The following is a 21,972-nucleotide window of genomic DNA, read 5'->3' as shown; positions in this document are numbered from 1 at the left end:
AGCCACTGTGCACTCAAAGCTTCCCAGATCTATGGTCATTTATCACAAGCTTTCAGCCAGGTGCCCCATTCCCACAGGTCTTTTCTAGACTTTAGAAGTGACCTTTCATTGCAAATGTCTGAAAGTGGTTTATAAGGCTTTTTTTTTTTTTTTTTGAGAAGTAGTTTCTAGTTTCGCTCTTGCCTCCCAGACTGGAGTGCAATGGCACGATCTGGGCTCACTGCCTCCTGGATTTAGGCGATTCTCCTGCCTCAGCCTCCCGAGTAGATGGATTACAGGCACGTGCCACCATGCCTGGCTAATTTTTGTATTTTTAGTAGAGATGGGATTTCACTATGACCAGCCAGGCTGGTCTCGAACTCCTGACCTCAAGTGATCTGCCCACCTCGGCCTCCCAGCGTGCTAGGATTACAAGCATGAGCCACCACACCCGGCAGAAGCTTTCCTGTTGCGAGAGCTTTGATACGTTAAGCTCTTTTATCTCAATGCATGACTGAAGTAGAAATTTTAGTCACTGTGGTACAGTCAAAAGAAAATAAAAATTGGGGTCAGGGTCAAAATTTGTATGTATGTAGCTTGGAGCTTGGCTGAAGTCTGGGTCAGAGCATGAAAAAGAAATAAATATGGTAGATGAGGCAGGAGAAACAAGGAAGTTAAGAACATGGGAAGGGTAAAATATTGCTGGAAACAAACAAACAAAAAAACTAGTGAGTGTAGTTCACCTCAACTAGGCTGAGCTTTCTCAGCCTCAGTGCTATTGACATTTTGGGCTGGATAATGCTTTGCTGCGGAAAGCTGTCCGTGCATTGTAGGGGGTTTCTCGGTAATCTCTGACCTCCACCCTCTAGATGCTAGTAGCACCCCCTGGTTGTGACGACTAAAAATGTGTCCAGATATTACCAAATGTCCCTAGGGGGCACAACTACCCTTGATTTAGAACCCCTGGGTTAGAGTGTCAGGCTGTTGTCGTTGCAGATGCTTGTCTGTTTGTTCTATAGGTAACCTGGATTTAATTTCTGACAGAATATCCTGCTCAGGGCAAGTGTGTCTCTAAGACCATACAGTCTTAGTTGGTTGATCAGACTTCTGTTTTTCCAGGTAGGTTTCATAGACAAAGAGCAGTGCAGTCTTCTGTCTGGAGTCTGTAACTTTTCTGCAATAATGGGAAGTAGTCACACAGTGCCTCCCCTTATTTTTTTTCAGTAGGAGGAATAATTTTGTGGGTCAAGGTGAGCTTTATGTGGAACAGGAGACACATTCTGGCAAAGCAGTTTTCATGTACAGTGTGGGGAGTTTCCTGGGGGCTATTCTATAGGTCTTCAAGGAGGGCTTTGAAGGAACACATTCCCTTTGCAAGTAATAAGCAGGTCTAGTATTGCGTGATTGACACATGTTGGGGAAAGCGTCACCCTTTCTTAGTGGGGTCATGATGCTCTCATGAGTGACAAACTCCTTTCTGCCAGGGGAACAGGACAGAATGTAGGAAGGGGAGGCATGGCCACAGTGTCCTCTGTGGGTTTTCCCTTGTAGGGCATCGTCTCTTGTCTTCCTCCACTCCCATCAATATTCAGGAAACTTGTATTTGAAGTGGAGTAGGAAAAAGTAGTATGACATTTTGAGATTGTCACTTTATTCTAACACTTAGCAGGTGACAGCTGTGGTGACATTTCTTCCCCACCCAAGCCCCTATTAACTCCTGTCCACGTTTTATTCTTTTCCTCTTCCTCCTCCATCCCTTTTCTTTAATATATTATTAGGTCATTTATTTAAGAATAGTTATTGAGTGTCCATTGTGTCCAGAGCCTGTCAGACAAAGGACCAGCTAGTATCTAGAGACTTTGTGCTGCCCTCAGGCCACCAGATAGGACAGGCTACCTGGGCAGGTGGCAGCAATAGGAATAGGAAGTGTCTGGGAGAGGCGAGCAGGATGTGCAGAGGAGGCTGGTGACTGGACATGGCAGAAGTTCCAGTTTTCCAAGTCTGAACTGGGGGTCGGGAATCTAGTCTTCTCCTGGGAAAAGAACCAGAGATGAACACTGGACTAAATGGGGCCAGTCTTCAGTGGGTGAAACCCCAGCTCCTTGCTGAAGGTGGGGACACTCTGACAAGACAGAAACGCCCCAGCTGTCCTCACCACAGCTCACTGCCCATCAAGGTGATTGGTACGGAGCTATTTTAGCGCCTGACATTCCAGTGGTCCAGGAAGAGGACTGGCCTCGAGCCTTCAGGAGTTCAACATTCAAGTATATCCTCATCCTAAAGGTGGAAAAGGATAGGGGTTTCGCACAAAATCGGAAACAGGAGAATGCTGATGGCCTGTGATTCTCAGAACTCTGTAATTCACTTGCGTCGCTACAAAAGAGGGCTTGGATTATCCAGAGTGTGTGTGTGTGTGCATGCGTGTGTGTGTGTGTGTGTTTGTGTGTGTGTGTGTGTGGAGGACTGGGTTGATTTCTCTTCTGATATCACATAAAGTCTCACAACATACCCTTTCTCTGTAACACTCTGTAAGTGTTATTAACCTGGGGGTCCATGGCTGGAAGTCTGTGAATCTCTGAAATTATAAGCACTAGTGAATTTTTTTCTAAGCAAAGAGGTCCTCAGCATTCTTCAGATCCCCAAGCAACCTATGACTGATGCAGCTTGAGAACAGCCCCACCAGGAAAAACGGGCCCCTGGGAGCCAGATGTACGACAGAGAGAGCCTCTCTGTTTATACTACCCCCTGCTTTTCATTAGTTGCCTCTCTTTATTAAAGCTCCCCTCCTCCCTTACAGTGGGTATTCCCTCAGAAATCTATTTTTGAACACAGAGGAGGATAAATCAGTAATATAGGGTCTGATCTGATGAAACAACTTTGAACACTAGCATACCATACCAATGATTTTCATTTACATTATCTTAATTCTCACAGCCAGGTGAAGAGGGAGGTGTCAGTCCTCTCTTCTTACTTACAAAACAACAACAGCAACAACAACAAAAACAGAAAAAACAACCCAAAACCCCTGAGGCTCAGAGAGGTAAAGTGACTTGCCCAAAGACACACAGCAAGTAAATATTGCAGCTGGTATACGAAACCTATTTCCCTGATACTGGAAACAGCAAGCACTCTTTCCACTATCCTGTAATTCTGTCAGGCTGCAGCATGAAGACAAAGATCACACTGATCAGAGATTTACCCACGATGCTATATATACCATTGCTAATTACTCATAACCACAAAAGTCACCACGTCTTGCCTTGTTGTTCCTTTAACCAATACACAAAGAGCCTTTCTCAGCAATGTCAAAAGGTAGAGGAGACTGGATTTCTTGATCTTTGTTTCTCTCGAGGCCTTTAAACAAATGACAACGATGGAGAACAGTTATTAAAAATAAAAATCCAGCGTACAAAAATCTATGTTGATAATCTTGGAGTCTGACTGTCTTGCGTCTCTCTGGTTGAGCAGAGATCTGAATCCTATATGAAGGGTGGGTCTACCCAGCTGAAAATTGAGAGCATGATCTGATGATTCAAGGTGAAAAAACACTGTTGTTTCCGTCACCTGGAGACTTCAGGCATCATGTTTTGCTTAAGGGAAAATTTCTTTGGTCTGACTTATCCGAATAGTCTCTTGGCTCTAGCTTTGTTTTGCTTGGTGTCACTCTGGTCATAAAGGAGCTGATATTTCTGCAGCAAAAGCATTTCTGAATTTTATGAAAATGGTGCTATAAAAACAGTTTTCATCAGGGCAAAGGCTTCTCTGTTCAATAGGCTCCTCAAACACACATGCACACACACACACGATCAGGGATTTTTTTTTCTATGTGCAGAGAGTGCCTTTATCTCTAGCCTTCTTCGCTTCCTTCACCTTACGTTGGAATGCTGCATAATATAAACATAGATCATGTTTATGATCAGCTAATTTTGCTCCTGTTCGGTAATCTCCCCTTCTTTCTTTTTCTCTCTCCCACCCTTCATTTCTTTTTGCTGTGCAGCGCTTCTAAAAGCCCCAACAAATATCTGAAGAGCTGTGATACCTCCAGTAAGTCCTCGTTCTGTTATGAGCTCGCAAAACACACAATGCCGGCGCTGCTCAGTAATCTCCTTGTCAAGGCTGCCTCTCTACCTTCCCATCCTCATTCCAGGAGCCTATTAAATTAATGAGATAGAAGTCAGTGCTACAGCGGTCGACATGTTATTGGTGTACAGAGCCGGTGCTGTTACAGTGTGCCTGTTTTCTCTCCTGGGACATTTAATTTCCGCTTCTCAAATGAGCTGCGAAGCTGTGAGGCCTGGCAGTGTTCGTTCTCAGCACTCTGTGATGCAGATAATGAGGGTACTGATAGGTGCCTAGGAGACTTCGGTGGCTCCAAGCTCAGCCATGGTCTGATAATGCTTTATGCCAGCAGTGTCACAGCGGAGCCACTATCATCCCTCAAGGAATGGTTCATCTTTATGTGTAATACAGCAGCTGTCACCTAAATGGCTAATGGGGAAGCAAAGTAGAACCTTAGTGCTAGTAATCTTTGTCACTTAATAATTTTAAAGGTATCAGACTTCAGTGGCTCCTGCAAGTTCTAATAAAAGTGCACTTGCCAATTTTAGGTTGTTTGTGGCGGATTAAATATAAATTGAGAAATCCATGGTGCTGTTTTGTGCAAATCTAATTTAGTATGATTTGAATAACCAAGTAATTAAAATGTATTATAGGTATAAGATACTGGGATGGTGGAGTGCCTACATTTAAGAGGAAGATTTATTGGGCTCGCAGCATTCACAGTGAACCTTCTACAACCACATTAGCTAACATCTGTTGGAAAATGTCGAGATTTGGGGCAGAAGACATGCATGCAGAATATATGCTTTTGTGCATTGGAATGACAAATTGGAAACACGGGGCAGCACTTGGAAGTTAAATTAATTAGTAATGAGACCTGCATCCATGGGCACACACATGCATGCGTGAGGGGTATATGGGTATACGAAGGGGCATGTGTGTGTGTACATAGGTACATGCAAACACACATTCTTTCTAATTAACACCCAGCCCCTGCAGAATGGGAATTGAAGTTTGATTGGATTTAAGGAGCAGGGCAATAATAATAGGACAGTTAATACAAACGATGTCTGTGTTGACACTCCACCATTAGTGTTTCCTGGCAGATTATTTTGTTTGCTTTGCCTAAGTGCACAAGATTATAGGAGGTGATTTAGTAGGCTAGGGCACTGGATTCTGAAGGGAAGCCAAGCAAATTTCAATCACACCTACAATCAGACTGTTAATCTTTGGGGAGTTACTGCACCTGTGCTGGCAAAGGTTAAGAGACAACAGATTCTAGAAGGCACAGATAAAGTAATTGTCCCAGGGAAGAGGTATAGATGGAAGGGACTCATAATTCTCTTAGAGGATAAATCAGAGGACATTTGGAAATCTGAAAAAATATGCCTATGGATAAGTGCAAGATATACTGCCCAGACAAACATGAAACATGTTCCAAGAAACTATTGGTCAGGAGACAGTCAAGAGTGCTGGCTACCAGGTGGGTACATGGGAAATATTTTTAAATAGCAATGCATATTACAGTTTTCTTTCTTCATCATTGAATAGCTTGCGACTATTTTCAAATGTTAAGTCCTGTTAAGAGAAAAATACTATTATCATGGAAGAACTGAGGTTTTGGATGCTATTTGACATTTTCACCTCGTCTCTGCCTTCTGAGTTGTTTTACTATTCTTTTCCTAAATCTTTGGTCAAATATGAGCATAGTTAATAAGAAATTTTAATGATGTAATCAACTTCCCTCAAAAGACTAATCCTACCCTGCTGAACTTACTTACTAGGGAATTCACTTATTGATAGCTATTATGTATTGTGGGTCCACAGGTATAAATGTTTAGTTCAGGACCCTTAAGCCTTTATCTTATTCACAGCACATCTCAGAAGATGCAACGATAGCTGAGTGTTTTGAATAAATATGTAGATTTTAAATAAGGTTTTAAAAAACACCCTCTGGTTTGTGATGTCTGAGCCAAATACAGGTATTGACATAAGTGTTGGAAACATTTACTAACACCTGCAGTCTGTCTCCTCAGTCATGTGCCTCTCAAGTAAGAGAAGAAACGCAAATACGACAGAGTCATCAAAAAAAATTAGACTGCTAATGCAAAAATTTTAAAAGGTTGCTTTTGCCTAATATAATAATAACAAGATATTCATCATATATTAAAATTGGGCACTTTTTTGGTATTCACTAGAAAAGTATGAATCACCAAGATTCATACTTTTGGGATCTTTATGGATGTAATTCATAAGCTCTATGCAAAATCCACTTAAATTTACCATTCATTAACGTCCACGTCATATAAAATGTCGTAATTTAGGTCAGATTTTCAGTTCATTGCCATTTCCGTAGGAAGCACTGTTATTTGTGCTTTGAAAACCACCTAAAAGATGGCTTTTCTGAGGTGGGAGTTTGAAAGTCAATATTGTCAGCATGAAAATAAAAAAAAAAAAAGGAAGCTAACATATCAAATGTCTGGCTCCTTCTTCTCTTATTTATTCAAACCAAAGGTTTTGCCACACATAGAGTGCAGAGGTAATGACTGTGCATCTGTTGCCGTAATACAGTGAACTGGGAAGAACTAACTATGTGCAATTCAATAAAGTATATTTAGCATATTTTCATTGCACCAAATATCAGCTGATCCACCTCTTATTAGTATAAATGGCATAGATTAGTGTCAGGCATTTTCAACAGTGAAGAAATTACAGGAGTCTGCAAGGCTCATTAGGTTCCGGCTGCATGTTAACGAGGGGCCAGGCCTTATTAATAAGAAGAGGAAAAGATAAAACTAAGCTGTGAGGAAAAAAGCGAACAAAACACTCCTTTAGAAATTCTCTCACATTTAGAAGTGAGAAGACTGCACCAGGAGGTTCTTTTCTTACCTCATCTCCTAGGAATTCGTGCAGATATGCTTTTCTATATTCTTATTATTTTTTACAACATTAAAAAAATTATTTTGTTTCAGTTCATGACAATTATATACAGAAACCATGCTTTTTAAATAGGTAATATGGTTGCCAACTTTTGCTTTTGAATAGCTGATCTGAAGTAGAGTCTAGATTTTGTATTTACATCTTCTTTTCTCTCACCTCAATCAATTAAGGAAGGTGGTGAGACCTGCCTGCTTCAGCCTAGAGAAATAATAAGATTTGTGTCTTGTCCCTGCTTCCATACCTCTCTGTGCTAGAGAATCCAGGTGACAATATTCCCAAAGCAATCCGTCCTTGGGAAGGAAGGTCAAGAAGAGACTTTCTATAGTGTTATGCTCAAATGAGGCCAATGAGGACTTTCTCTGTTAACCCAAAGGTCAGTGTGATGAGTTCTGATTGAAAAACCAACCAACAAACTCTGTTTTTAGCATTTTGCTTAAATGCTGAGAAATTAATCAGTAAGGCCTTACACCAGAGTACAGGGGAAAAGTAAGAGCTACACAGGGCACAGTATAAACAAAGGTCCTGGCTAGAGGCTACATTGATTTGGAACCATGTCAGAAGGCAAAGAACTGAAAGCAAAGGAAAACTCTCCAGGTTCAGTACATGCTATGAAGTGCTTTTGAAAAAAAAGGAGAAAGAAAAGTTAGGAATTAATGATTCTTTAAACATTTTGCATATGGGTGTCTGTGTGGATGTATGTGTGTGTGCGCATATGTACACACACAATGGAGCAATTTTATTGCAAAACTTTTATATTTGATTTGATTTGATTTGATTTTGAGACAGAGTCTTGCTGTGTTGCCCATCCTGGAGTGCAGTGGTGCAATCTTGCTCACTGCAAGCTCCACCTCCTGGATTCAAGCGATTCTCCCACCTCAGCCTCCCGAGTAGCTGGGATTAGAGGCATGCACGACCATGCCTGGCTAATTTTTGTATTTTTAGTAGAGACAGGGTTTCATCATGTTGGCCAGGCTGGTCTCGAACTCCTGACCTCAAGTGATCCACCTGCCTCGGCCTCCCAAAGTGCAGGGATTACAGGTGTGAGGCACGATGCCTGGCCTGCAAACCTTTTAAAAGCAACAGCAGAATGTGCATGCAAACGGTTGGTTTTTAATGCAAAAATTACAACTGCTCGGATTTTGCACTTCTACAGACTTTCTCAGCCAAGAATATTTCAATGTTTCTGTTAGGCTATGTTGTTAGAAAATGATAAGTTTTTCATTAAAAGAAAGATAAATATGCTAAAGTAATAGTCTATTGTTGAACAGTCAACAGTAATTAATTTAGCGTTTCAGGTTGTTTTGAGTCATCCTCTATTATGTTTATATTATAATCCCCAAAGCTTAGAAATTGCATTTCCTTTATACCCATTCTGATTCGCCTATTGATTTCTCCCACTGTGTTTAAAATGAAAATGAAATGAACTTGACTCTGGAGATTTGTTTTGAACCAGCATTATCACCAGCATCCTTACGGTTCCCAAACATTGCCTTTTTTGGCAGATGACAATTGCAAGGTGAGGTGAGATGGCCAGTTTTCAGCATCAAACCCATTTGGTGATTACATCATGTCTGTGTGCTGAATGCCAACAGGGAGATGCTTGAATTCTGGGTCATAGCATGAGGGCTATTTAGGGCTCTCTCAATACTGCTTTGTCTCAAACTATTTGGATGATTGAGACAATGGTGATTGTTATTTTAATCTGCATTAAAAATAATAAAGCTTTCTTGCCTTTCTCCACTTCACCTAGCCTGTCTTCACATAGCAACAGTTGGTTGCAAATTATTGCAGACATACAATAATATGTGTAGAAATGTTTCCTCTTGTAAAATATTGTGTATATAAACACTTATACCCACACAAATTTGAATATTTTCTTACATAAGCATTGTGGTTTTTAGGCATCGGATAAGGCATTTTCCAAGGTAGCTAAATCAAATTTCTGGGAAGATAATTTTTAAAATAAGATGTATCTATTTTAACCATATCAGTTTCTTCAAAGCAACTTCTGTGAAATAATGCCACAAAAGTTTCTCATAGAGTCAATGTGAAGAAAGCAATTGTTTCTTTTTTCTTTTTAATCTTTAATATGGAGACATAGAAATATTTTCTGGTCATCATCTTTCAAAGCAGCTCTTCCCAGTGGAATTGGAATCTGGTTCATGGAAACTTTGCAAAGCTCAAACCTCCAAAATCCCCATCGTGAAAGATCGTGTGTATTACTTGATTTTCTAAAGTGACAAGACGTACATTAAAAAATATTTCTCTTATTGTTACATTTCAGGCACGCTTACTGTTAGCTGCTTGGCTTCATTATGTATCATAGTCTGAATCTACAAATCAAGTATAATTAGACTTAGCGAACTGATTGGATTTCTAATTAAGCTACATTGGAAACAATGCACAATCAGTAAATATTCTGACTAGGTACATTTTAAAGAGCAACTCTTGGGCTTTTTGCTGATGACTAGACACCAGTGTCATTAAATTTGTTGGTGGCAAGCAAATTTTAAAGCTAAAATAGAGGCAATTAGTAAAGATCTTGAAATATTTAATCACGTTTGTCCAATTAGTGTGCAATTAGGCAGTGGTGTGGCATGGGACAGGCATTCTGCTTCACTGCTTGGTGCAGAAGGATCCCTTTGAAATTTTGCTGTTTAGTTTATTGATATATAAAAAGGAAGTTATGGTTGTAATTTCCAATTTAAAAAAAATACTGTGCAGATGGTCTGACTATATATTTAACAATGTTAAACAAATCCAAACAAGGGAAGCATGTTACCTGAAATTACACAGCTGTGATCTGTGAATAAGCTCTGGATCATGGTAGATTACAGCTGTGCTTATCTCGATCATTGAAACCGCCAGGCATTTTATACTGGAGGAATCGGGAACCTGATAAGCTTGCCCAACAGGTCTTAAAATGATTGGCAGCTCCTTACTTGTCCAAGTGTGTGCTTCCTGGTGGTTAGCTTGGCTCCTCTGAGTTCCAGGGGTTTTAATTTTATGCAGAGGGAGAGATGGGAAGAGATCTTGTAAAAAGTTGATTTGGGGAGCTGGATAAACTGAACAGCCATGGTACCTGATGTTGTCCTTGCAAACCGACTGCTCATATCTGCTGAGTTACAGCCTTGAGATGTGACTGTGTGAGGGGGAGGTTTGGCATGCCCAGTGCAAAAAGGAGGAAGAATGTCTCTTATTTTCAACACTTAAACGGTTTTGCCCAGCTGCAGAAGAGTTCCACTCTCTTTACTTACGCTGGAATGCAAAGAGTATTTTCCTGAAATTCTTTTTTAGATGATCTTTGGAAAGGCAATACCATCTCCATTTTAAAAAGATAGGGCTTGCAGGGTGGCAGGTGTCTCAGGCAGTGGTCAGACCCAGGGTTGAATGATATCAAAGATGCATGGGGAAGGGCCACTCCCAGAGTGACTAGATGAGGCAGTGAGATGATGATGAGAGAACTTTAGGGAAATGAACCAGGGAGAACCTGACGGGGAACCGGCTGCATACCCAGGTAATCTGTGAGAGAAATATTCCCATACTCTTCTAGGGTATTGACTTCATGCTCAGTCAGACTGAACCATCTCAATATCATTTTAAGCGGAACAGAAACAATGTTCCTAAGTACACTTGTTTTTCTAGACCCTGGTAACCTAAGAGGTTGACGTGTATTGCATCTCAGGAGTCCACGGAAGGATTTCTGGACAGAGACCCAGTTCTCCTAGGCATACTGGCATTACACATTACCACGTCTAAGTGCATTTGGTTTGGAAAAGTTTTGGAAACTGGGTGAGAGGAAATTCCCTGGGTATCTACAGATGTAGAAGACAAAGGAAAAGTGAAATGTAAAATGTCCTTGAAAAAATGACAGGTGAATTAATGTGGAGGTTGGGGGAAAAGGTACAAAAGAATACAAGGCCTTAAAATAGATTTACTGGGGATTTAGGGAAGCTTTATCATACTTATTTTCCTATCTCCTGTCTCTCCCCAGTTTTGAAGGGTTTTTTTTTCTGCCTCTCTGGAAGCAGCTTACTATCACCATTAAGTCAAAACCAGATATTTTGAAGCCTTTGAGTAAAATTGAATTCCCTTTTGAGATCAAATTAAATTCTATATTTAGAATGTTCACAAATTTACAATTCTAAATATAGCAAATGCTAGGTTTAAAAACTTAGAATGTTATTAAATTAGCCGTGGATTACACCTCTACCTAGCTGTTGCTGGAGCAGGTATAAGATTCTAAACTGAAGCTGTCTGCTACTGGCGATGGTCTCAGTGGAGTTTTATGGGATTCTAGCCAACAATGCCCTCTGCCATCTAAACTGTTGGGAGAGGAGATTCTGTTGATTGCTTCTAAGACGTGGCAGAATGCATACTTAGATGAGTTCAATAGCCAAAAATAATTTTGTGTTTGGCATAAACATTCTTCGTTTTGTGGTCTTTCCATGGTGTTCCTCACGCCCTCCCCGCAGGGTCTCCATGTCTCTGTGCCTTTTCCAGGCTCCCCTCCCACAACCTGCTCTCTGGAAACCTTCTGGATAGGACTGGCCAAGGTTAGCAAGTAAAAATACAGGCTACCTAGATAGCCCAATGTTGAAGTTTCAGGTGTTCATTAAGGTACTGGTTCTCAATCTTGGCTGCATATTAGAACCCCCTGGGGAGCTTTGAAACTATCAATGGCCAGGCCAAAACTCAGACTAATTAAGTCAAAATCTCCAGGGATGAGACCCAGGCATGTGTATTGTTTAAAACTCCCTGGTGATTCCAATGTGCAGCCAAGTTTATAAACCACTGAACTAAGGAAGAGTTCTCAACAACGGTACACATTAGAACCACTTAGGGAATTAAAACACATACTCATGTCTGGACCCCAATTCCAGACATTCTGACTTCATTAATCCCAGTGAGTGACTGGCATCCATAATTTTTAAACCTCCCCATGTGATAGGAAACCATTTAGTTAGGAGATAGGCAGAAGGGTCTTTTGAAAATCAATGAGTCATCCCAGCACTTTATAAATTTGCACCAGGGTCCCCATCTGCCCACATATAAAGCTATCTGTGATGCCTGGTTGCTGTAAGAAAAGATTCCATCTTCCCCTAAGGGATCACATGTATCTGCTTCCCAGTGAAAATCAGGGTCTTCTATTTCAGGGGCACTTAGGATGCCCATGACAGTTGCCTCAAAAAAAAAAACAAAACAAAAAAACAGTCAGATGTGACTGTGCAGAATTGAAGGCAATCTTTTTAAGGAATAAAATAAACTGTACCCTGCTGGGCCAGATGGGTAGATCAGGGAGTTGCCATGGAATAAATGATTATCAGGAGATCCTGAAGACTGAAGGGAGAAATTAGGTCGGACATGAAAAAATGATCAAGGGGAAAAGAATTTCACAAAAAGATAGAGTGAGATGAATATGAAAATATTAAGAAGGATTGAGTGAATCCTAAATTAAGCTTATTTTGGTTGGAGACTATGTTTTGGCCATAAACCAAAGAAAACCCTAAGAATTTGAGGTGTTTGGGTGACAGGCAGCAACAGGAAGGCCTTCGTAACTCTGCCAGAAGTTGGCCAAACATCATACTCCAAATGCTGTTGAGTAAACTGACACGAGACACTTGATAGACATCATCTCCGTATCATTTGTGACCCAGCATGCCCTGACAGTAACACGTATTTGTCCATCTGTCATAGACTCTGTGGTTTAGAAAATGGGAGTCCCTTCAAGGCACTTGATGTGACAAGAGAGTCACAGCAAAAAACAATTTTGGCTGAGGTCAGATGCTGGGGAGGACATAGAACAGGTACCAGAGCCCTATAGAAAGAAAAGCTGAGCAGATTCAGAGCTAGACAGAGGTCAGGGACTGATTGAGAGTAGGAGATGCCAAGTCCCAATGTGTGTCTGTGTCTGGGTGCCTATGCATGTGTGTGCCCGTGGGTGCCTGTGTATGTGTGGGCGTGTATGTTGAGGATAGTTCTCAAAGAGGGTTAGCAGGAGTCTAGGAGCTGGTAAAACAAGAAAAACTTGGAAACATACACTGAAAATCAGGGGAAATTGCAGGCAGTTTTCTGCCTCCTTCCAGGCCCTTGTGGGCCTGCCCCAAGAGCGTGGCCCTGCCACCTGAAGGACAGACTTGGGTCTGAGGTGCACCTGGCCCCTTTGTGGCATGTGCCTAGACAGAGTGTCTCTGGGCAGAACCTGCCTTGCCCAGAGTTACTGATGGAGGAGCAGTCCCAGGCCCCTCTTTTGTATCCTGTCACCCCACACTGTGCATCTCACAGCTGATGGGGATAGAAGTGGGTACCCTACAGAAGGGCAGAAAACCCTCAGGCTGAACAGCACCTATAACCCTGTTCAGAAAAAGACTAGCTGGGCCAATCAGATTTTCTCTTGGAAATATGAACAAAAGCATCCTAAGACATATATTCAGATGATGGGAAGGGGGCTGCTTAGGGCAGATTTGGGGCAGGAGGCCTTGGTGGGCTGTATGTAGGGGAATTAGAAACTTTGATGAAGCAAAGACAGCCAATAAGAGAAAGAGGAGAACACAAGAGATATGCTGATAAATGAGGAGGTGTGGAAAGAAAGAAATAATGCCACCTTTGAGAAAACTAGCTGATCCCTAGAGCTGCCAGACTCCTAAAGAACATTGCAGTTCGTGGGTCAACTCCTGTCTGTGAGGGGATCACTTCCTTTCTGGAAGAGAGATGCTTAACGTAGCTCTGTGGTTTGGTCAGCAGGTTTCCTTAGTGTGATCTCCCCATGAGACTGAACAGGGTACCCTCAGGACCACAGTTTTCACTGGTGTAAACTTTTCAGTGGGGAGATATTTGTATCTCAGACTGAGTCTCTCATTCAGCCGTGGCAGTTATCTGCCAATCTGCCCAGCTGGTGCAGGACTCGGCTACTTCAATAAGAAAAAGGAGAGAAGACGGTTTTCTCCTTCATCCTTCCCCACTCCTGCCCCCCTCCTCCTGGCACCACTGCCACCAGTCCTCCTCCCTATATTGTACAAAACCATGTGGATTTGCTGAACAGGTCTGCAAAATTAATTATACTGTGAGTGCTTGGTAACCAATGAATTGTAAATTGTACATTATTAAAACAGCATCAGAGCTCTGACTGATCTATTATTCTTTGGGGAATAAACGAAGATAAGAGCTTTATGCATTTTAGAGGTCTTTCTCGCCACCATACAGCAGGCATGGAGAGGAAATATGGAGTAGTTATTTTGTTTTGTTTTTCTGCAAGTTGGATTAAATAGAAGGAGTGTCATTTTTTTCTGTTATTAAATTGTTATTTCTGCTCTCACATGTCTGTTTGCAGCATCTAATAGTGTAGTGGTCACTCAATAAATGCTATTCTGTAGTGATTGTGATAATATGTATCCATATATGCTCATCCACAAACGCAGCACCATGTCAACCTAATGTGAACAGGAGATATATGATATGACATGGCATCGTAATAAAATAAATTGTGTTGATGTAGTGCTTCTCTGCAAAACCTCAGGAAGAATTCAGAGTAAACAGTAGGAAACATAAAGAACATCGGCTGAGTGTGCACCAGGGGCCTTGTGGCTTCAATTGAAAAGGAAGAATCTGGAGGAAATGGCTTTTCTTGTCTCTTCCTTCTAGACACAACAAGATTACTCCTGGGAGTTGCTTATGAACCTCTCTTTTTACTGAACTATCTCCTCCGTGCAGAATTTCTCAGCACCTTTCTACCTGCCATGATGATTCCTTCCAGGCGCATCACACAGTTCTCCATGGAAACTTTCACTTTCCATAATTGACCAAGCCTGTCGTCCCTGGGATTGTAACTGCCAGTCAGCCACGCAGCATTGCCCCAACAAGCAGGCGTTCTAGCTAAGAGAACCGAAACAGGTACCAGGCAAACCACATGCCATCCCACCCCCAAAATAAATAAACAGTTAAAAACCCACCATTGCAGTTGGAAATCGGATGCCTCAGGACTGAGCTATCCCTCAGTGCTGTGCAGGACCGGCTACATAATCTGAGGTTTATGCAAAACGAAAAGGGAGGCCCCTTGTTAAATAAAATTAGTAAGAATTTCAAGACAGTGACAGCAGAACATTAAACTAAGTGTGGGCCCTTCTATGCTCAGGGCATTGTTCAGTTGCACAGGTTGTCACCCAGGAAGCTGGCCATTGTGTACAGAGGGACATTTGCCCACTGGTTTGGGAAGGCTAATCTTCTAGTGGCCTGATTGGACCATTAGACAATTTCAGCATTTGTTTTGCTGGGAGAAGGACAGTGCCATTCATTTTTTCCCCCCTATTTGGAGCTGCAGTGAGATCACTCCTCCCTCTCGATGACCAGGTAATGGCCATTTGCAATATGAGACTACTACGGCAAAGAGACAGGTCAAAGGGGAATGCTGTTTTATGATCAAGCTGAAAAATCTACAGGGAGTCGGGGGAGCTCAAAGATGCCTGTGAGAGACAGATAGACAAATAGATTGCCATAGAAAAATAGATAGAAATCAACTTTCTGATAAGACATTCTTAGACTCAGTCATACTGAGAGGTGACAGCATGCTGGCAGTCCTCACAGCCCTCGCTGGCTCTAGGCGCCTCCTCTGCCTGGGCTCCCACTTTGGCGGCACTTGAGGAGCTCTTCAGCCCACCGCTGCATTGTGGAAGCCCCTTTCTGGGCTGGCCAAGGCCGGAGCCGGCTCCCTCAGCTCGCAGGGAGGTGTGGAGGGAGAGGCGCGAGCGGGAACCCGGGCTGCGCGCAGCGCTTGTAGGCCAGCTGGAGTTCCGGGTGGGCGTGGGCTTGGCGGGCCCCGCACTCGGAGCAACCGGCCGGCCCTGCCGGCCCGGGGCAATGAGCGGCTTAGCATCTGGGCCAGCGACTGTGGGGGGTGTACTGGGTCCCCCAGCAGTGCCAGCCCACCGGCGCTGCCCTCGATTTTTCGCCGGGTCTGAGCTGTCTTCCGCGGGGCAGGGCTCGGGACCTGCAGCCCGCCATGCCTGAGCCTCCCACCTCCTCCGTGGGCTCCTGTGCAGCCGGAGCCTCCCCAACGAGCGCCGCCCCCTGCTCCACGGCGCCCAGTCCCATCGACCACCCAAGGGCTGAGGAGTGCGGGCACACGGCGCAGGAATGGCAGGCAGCCCCAGGGCGGGATCCACTGGGTGAAGCCAGCTGGGCTCCTGAGTCTGGTGGGGAGGTGAAGAACCTTTATGTCTGGCTCAGGGATTGTAAATACACCAATCAGCACCCTGTGTCTAGCTCAAGGTTTGTAAACACACCAATCAGCACCCTGTGTCTAGCTCAGGGTTTGTGAATGCACCAATCGACACTCTGTATCCAGCTACTCTGGTGGGGCCTTGGAGAACCTTTGTGTGGACACTCGGTATCTAGCTAATCTGGTGGCGACATGGAGAACCTTTGCGTCTAGCTCAGGGATGGTAAACGCACCAATCAGCACCCTGTCAAAACAGACCACTGGGCTCTACCAATCAGCAGGATGTGGGTGGGGCCAGATAAGAAGATAAAAGCAGGCTGCCGGAGGCAGCAGTGGCAATCCGCTCAGGTTCCCGTTCCACACTGTGGTGGCTTTGTTCTTTTGCTCTTTGCAATAAATCTTGCTACTGCTCACTCTTTGGGTCCACACTGCTTTTATGAGCTAGAACACTTGCAGTGAAGGTCTGCAGCCTCACTCCTGAAGCCAGCAAGACCACAAGCCCACTGGGGAGTCGGGTGGGAGGAATGAACAACTCCCGATGTGCTGCCTTGAGAGCTGTAGCACTCACCGCGGAAGTCTGCAGCTTCACTCCTGAGCCAGGGAAACCACGAACCCACCAGAAGGAAGAAACTCAACACATTCAAACATCAGAAGGAACAAACTCCAGACGTGTTACCTTAAGAGCTCTAACACTCACTGCAAGGGTCCGCGGCTTCATTCTTGAAGTCAGACCAAGAACGCAGTGGCCATTCTGGACACAATACTATAATTTTTCCCATGGCTATATTGTTGCTATCTTCTTGTTCTCCAAAAAACCGTCTATGATGTTGAGGAAAAGATGGCAGTCATTTCTTTTCATTTTTAGGGGGCGTATTCACCTGTTTTTTCTCCTGTTTGGTAGGCACTAGGAACCAGGAGTGTTGATGACGCAGGGTCGTCAGGGCAATGTTATTGGGGAGGGGTTGAGGAAGGGGCCATGGTACCCATGGTTACTGGAGAATGCTCACACTGCAGCAGAGAGCAGTTGTGGGAGAGGTCCGTACAAACACTGGGTTAATGAGCCATGCCCAGCCCAGCAGGTTTAACTTCCTAGAATGGCTGCGTATGTCTCTGTGACTTGTCACTGCTGTGCGAACCTCAACCTCTACTGTCTGGGAAGATTGGCTATCTTCAGCTGGACAGGCTTGCAAATCGTATTCTGGCATACTTCTTCCTTTCAGTATCTTTATCAACAGAATTACATGCAGACACTTTAGGGGAATTAATAGATCAGCCCAGAGGGGGCAGCCAGATAGGAAATGAAATTACAATAGCCAAGATATGGAAACAACCTAAACATCTGCCAATGGATGAATAGATAGATAAAATGTACTGTATATATACATACTGGAATATTATTCAACCTTAAAAAAGGAAATCCTCGTATTTGTGACAACGTGGATGAACCTGGAGGATGTTATGTTAAGTGAAATAAACCAAAAACAAAACCGTATAACCTCACTTATTATATGGAACGTAAAAAGGTAAAACTCATCAAAGCAGCTTTAGAAGGGTAGTTATAGGGAGGGGCTGGGGGAATAAGGAGATGTTGGTCAACGGGTACAAATTTTCAGTTATGCAAGATGAATATGTTCTGGAAATCCAGTGTACAACATGGTGACAATAGTTGATGTTGTGCTGTATACTTGAAATTTGGTAAGAGGGTAGAGCGTAAGTGTTCTCAGCACATACATACACACACAAATGGTAATGATATCAAGTGCTGGCTATGTTAATTAGCTTGATTGTGATGATCATTTTATAATGTATACATATGTAAAAACATCAAGTTGTATACCTTAAATATATGGAATTTTTATTTGTCAATTGTACCTCAATAAGCCGGGAAAAAAGAAAAGAACAGGTAATAGCATGCTTTATACTTCTTTTGCTGCTTCATAAAATTGGTTTTGCTTTTGCTTTGGAAGAACACCAGCAGAGAAAGTAGCACTCAAAAGGGGAGTTAAAGTGCTGTTCCAGCAGGCTCTGGATTAGCCAGAAGGTTGCAGCAGCCCCTAGACAGGGAAAAGAGGCTGTCTTCAGGCAATAGGCCCTATTTGGGATTGCAGTGTGCCCTAAAATTCAAAAGAGGGCAGCAGATAACTTGCACTGCCTGTAGGACCAGGAAAGCGTGTAACTTGAGGAATGTCAGCAAGAAAATTTACTGGTTTTTCAAAACTCACGCCATGCAAGGGTTAGGTGAACCAGAAATTTGTGTTTCATAAATTGTGTGTTTAAGTGTAAAAGCGAATATTTGATGAATGGGATCTAAGGAGCTTTGGTGATGTGGAGGGGCAAGTGCAGGCAGATTGTCCACCATGGCAGCCTCGTGCCCTGTTATTTAGTGATATAAAAACCTGTGGTGGTAAGGTCAGCAAAGTTAAGGCCAGAGTGCATGAGAAATAGCTGTGGAGTGTGAGGTGAAGAGGCTGCGTGCGTGCTTGTACAGTCTCCTCGTTGCTTTCACCGATTTTCTCCAATGAGCGGGACCCTCCTCACAAAGTGTGCACAGTGCTTCTCTCCTGGGTAAATTTACAGGATGTGGGAGACAGTGATTCTCTCTGAGATTTTCCAGTGCTTCCAGAAGAAAGAAAGTTTGTGTTAGGAAGGACAGGCCCCAGCTCCCTGGGGCTTCAGGGAGGCTGGGGGGAGCTGCAGTGGAGAAGAGGAGGAGGTTGCTGAAGGAGAAGCAGCCTGAAGTTCTCAGGTTGAAAATACAAACCTTAGCCCCATCCTGCGGAATTTTGGGATTTCATTCCTAGGATCACCCTATAGACCTCTTTATGATTCAGTTTCCTGGAAAAGATGATACTATGGTATGGATCCTAAACACAGTTTCACAAGGAAGTTTTGTGTCTTTTGGCAGGGGAAGAATAGTGAACAAAATGCAATCTTATTTTTAAAATAAATCTTGAAATGATATTGCAAGCCTTATGAGATCTCTGATAATCTTTTTTTATTTGATCTGGTTTTAAGTAGTTCTTTTTATTCTTGATGTTTTTCTTAAAAGCATTTTAGAATCATTCAACCTTCTAAGAAAGCATCAAACCATATAAGCAATCTAATCTAAAAAATACCTCTAAAAGTTGAAACTTTTGTTTATTTTGACTACATTTTTGATTTCTCGAAAGAATAAAAAAAATTTTACTCTATCAACATTGGATTATATAAACTGTAAAGAGCGTCTACTAAGACTTGTGAAAATGCACATTTTCTTTTTTTATATAACTTCAAAATTAACAGATACTATACTGTTTAGATACATACCTGATGCTAGATAAAGAGTTCCTGAGAAACATGCGCTAAAATTTTGGACTGATTTAATATGAAACAATTACTACAGAGCTGAGTTAATCAGTCCCTTTATAGATTTTGGCGAAGATGATTCTCTTCATATGTATAATAATGAAAACCAAACTTGGCAAAAGCTCACAGGTCTACAGTGACTGTATTTCTTTGCATTCTCTAAAATATTGAGGGAGGAGATTATTTTTTACTGGTGTTTTACTGTCAGGAAATTAGAATTGCAAGCTGATAAACAAATTGATAGAGTCTTTAGGGCCTGTGTGATCAATCAGGACTTCTGGGGCTCCTGTAGGTATCCTTGAAGTCTGCTTGTGGGTTGTATAGTCCAGAGTGATCATGAGATCTTTCACCTCAGAATGACTGTAGATGAAAAGTTACATTTCTTTTGCCAGAGCAGTTCTCTCTAGAGTTTCAAAAACAATAATTTTGTTCTCTCAGGAACATAGCCCTCTCAGGAATAACTCCAGTCGGTCCTCAAATTACAAATACAGAAAGAATGGCTGTGTTTACAGAATTTTTATAAGAGAAAAATGATCTGTAAAAAAAAAAAAGAAAAAGAAATGTATGCATCAGAACAAATAGGAATTTTTAAAAGAAATAACTCCTAAGATAAATACTGAAAAAAACAAATGCTCTGATAATATAAATGATTCTACTATGTACTGAACTCAATAAAGGCTCCTTGACTGTGAGTTGGAAGCCCTGAAATTTTGCTGGCAGCTCTGCCCCTAAGTTAGGTCATCTTATGAAGGACACATTTTATTTTATTTTTATTTTTTTGTAGAGACAGTGTCTTGTTCCGTCACCCAGGCTGGAGTGCAGTGGCGCGATCATGGCTCACTGCAGCCTTGAGCTCCTGGGCTCAAGTGATCCTGCCACCTTAGCTTTCTGAGTAGCTGAAACTATAGACGCGTGCCACCATGCCCGATTAATTTTTTTAATTTTTTTTATAGAGACAAGGTTGTGCTATGTTGTTCAGGACAGTCTGGAACTCTTGGGCTCACATGATCCTCCCGCCTAGGCCTCTCAGAGTGCTGGGATTATAGGAGTGAGCCACCATACCCAGCCTCAAAAGGCATATTTTAAAGCATCACAGCCTCAGTTTCATTTTCGGTAAAATGAGGGAATTGGATTTTATTTCAAAATTCTATTATTTTCTGATTCATTGAATTATTGCAAAGAACATAATGAACTCCCAAATACTGGTGTCTCCATCCTGTTGAATTAATCTCAGCTTTAGTTTATAGGGAAGCATAGCCACTAGAAATTATGTTAAACATAAATTATAAAAGGTACATTTTTCTAAGTCATGAAGAAATACATAAATTTTATGTTGTTTTCAACCTTAGTCTGTCTCTTAAATACCACATGGCATACTGTGTACCACTCTGTTATTATGTCTTTCGTTTTCAGAATTGTTTTCTACCAGGAGACTATTATTAGGGTAGCCCGAAGACGTGGCCCTCAATATGGGAGTTCATGTGTAGAGTTCCTCCCTCTGTCCCATCCTCAGCATTTATGTCAGTCCTACAGCACTTAGTTAACTATCAGAAAATGGATCAAAAAGCAAGCAAGTATCCCATCTGACCATGTTAACAGCAAAATCAACAGATATAAGGCCCCCTTTTAATCTCCTGGAGGTCGTCACCTCGTTTCTTCTGCTGTTTCACTACTGCAGTCCTTTCTTGTTCCTCAGACTCTTGACCTTCCTCAAATCCTTCTCCTTCCATCAACATTTATGTCATTTATGTCTTCGGTGCGCAGAGAACTTCAGGTTTATTCTGGAGAGAAATAAATGAAACAGAAAATAGCTTCTGCACTGGGAAGTCTTAAAAATCTCTTCTCCCTGAAATGTTTGTGCATTTTTGAAATCTTTGTCCTCCATATGGAGTGAACACACATACACCCTGCTCCTCTATTCTTCTTAACCCCATTTTCATACTGGAAGAGGGCAGGCACATGCTAATCATTCCTGTCCCTATTCAGCAAGCATGCGACTTGCTGAAAACCTACCTCCTTGAAGCAGCAGGATGAATACAGATAGAAATGATTAGAGGGGAGGAACTTACAAATACTGAATAGCTCATGTGCCTGACACTGTGTTAGGGGAGACTCTCAGGGCTGAGTAGTACTGTGTTACCATTATTAGAGAAAGTTTTAGAAAGGCTCAGAGAGGTTCAGTAACTTGCCTGAGGCCACACAGTAAGTGTTAGAGCTCAGAATCTAATTCTACAAACTTACTGATTTTTCCTTTATAAAAGATCTTATTCAATTTTGGAAGAATTGAAGTTATTTTTTTCTTCATTGTTTTTTAATTCATGAAAATTATATACAATTCTATGAAGAAGGAATCTAATATATGAAATTAAGGTATTATTGTATTATAGCATATCCCAATTTTACATGGATTTAGTATTTTTGTGTTAGATAGCCAT

The sequence above is a fragment of the Pongo pygmaeus genome, chromosome 5 (genome assembly GCF_028885625.2).
Source record: "Pongo pygmaeus isolate AG05252 chromosome 5, NHGRI_mPonPyg2-v2.0_pri, whole genome shotgun sequence".
Lineage (NCBI taxonomy): Eukaryota > Metazoa > Chordata > Mammalia > Primates > Hominidae > Pongo > Pongo pygmaeus.
Note: the sequence above shows the minus strand (reverse complement) of the source record.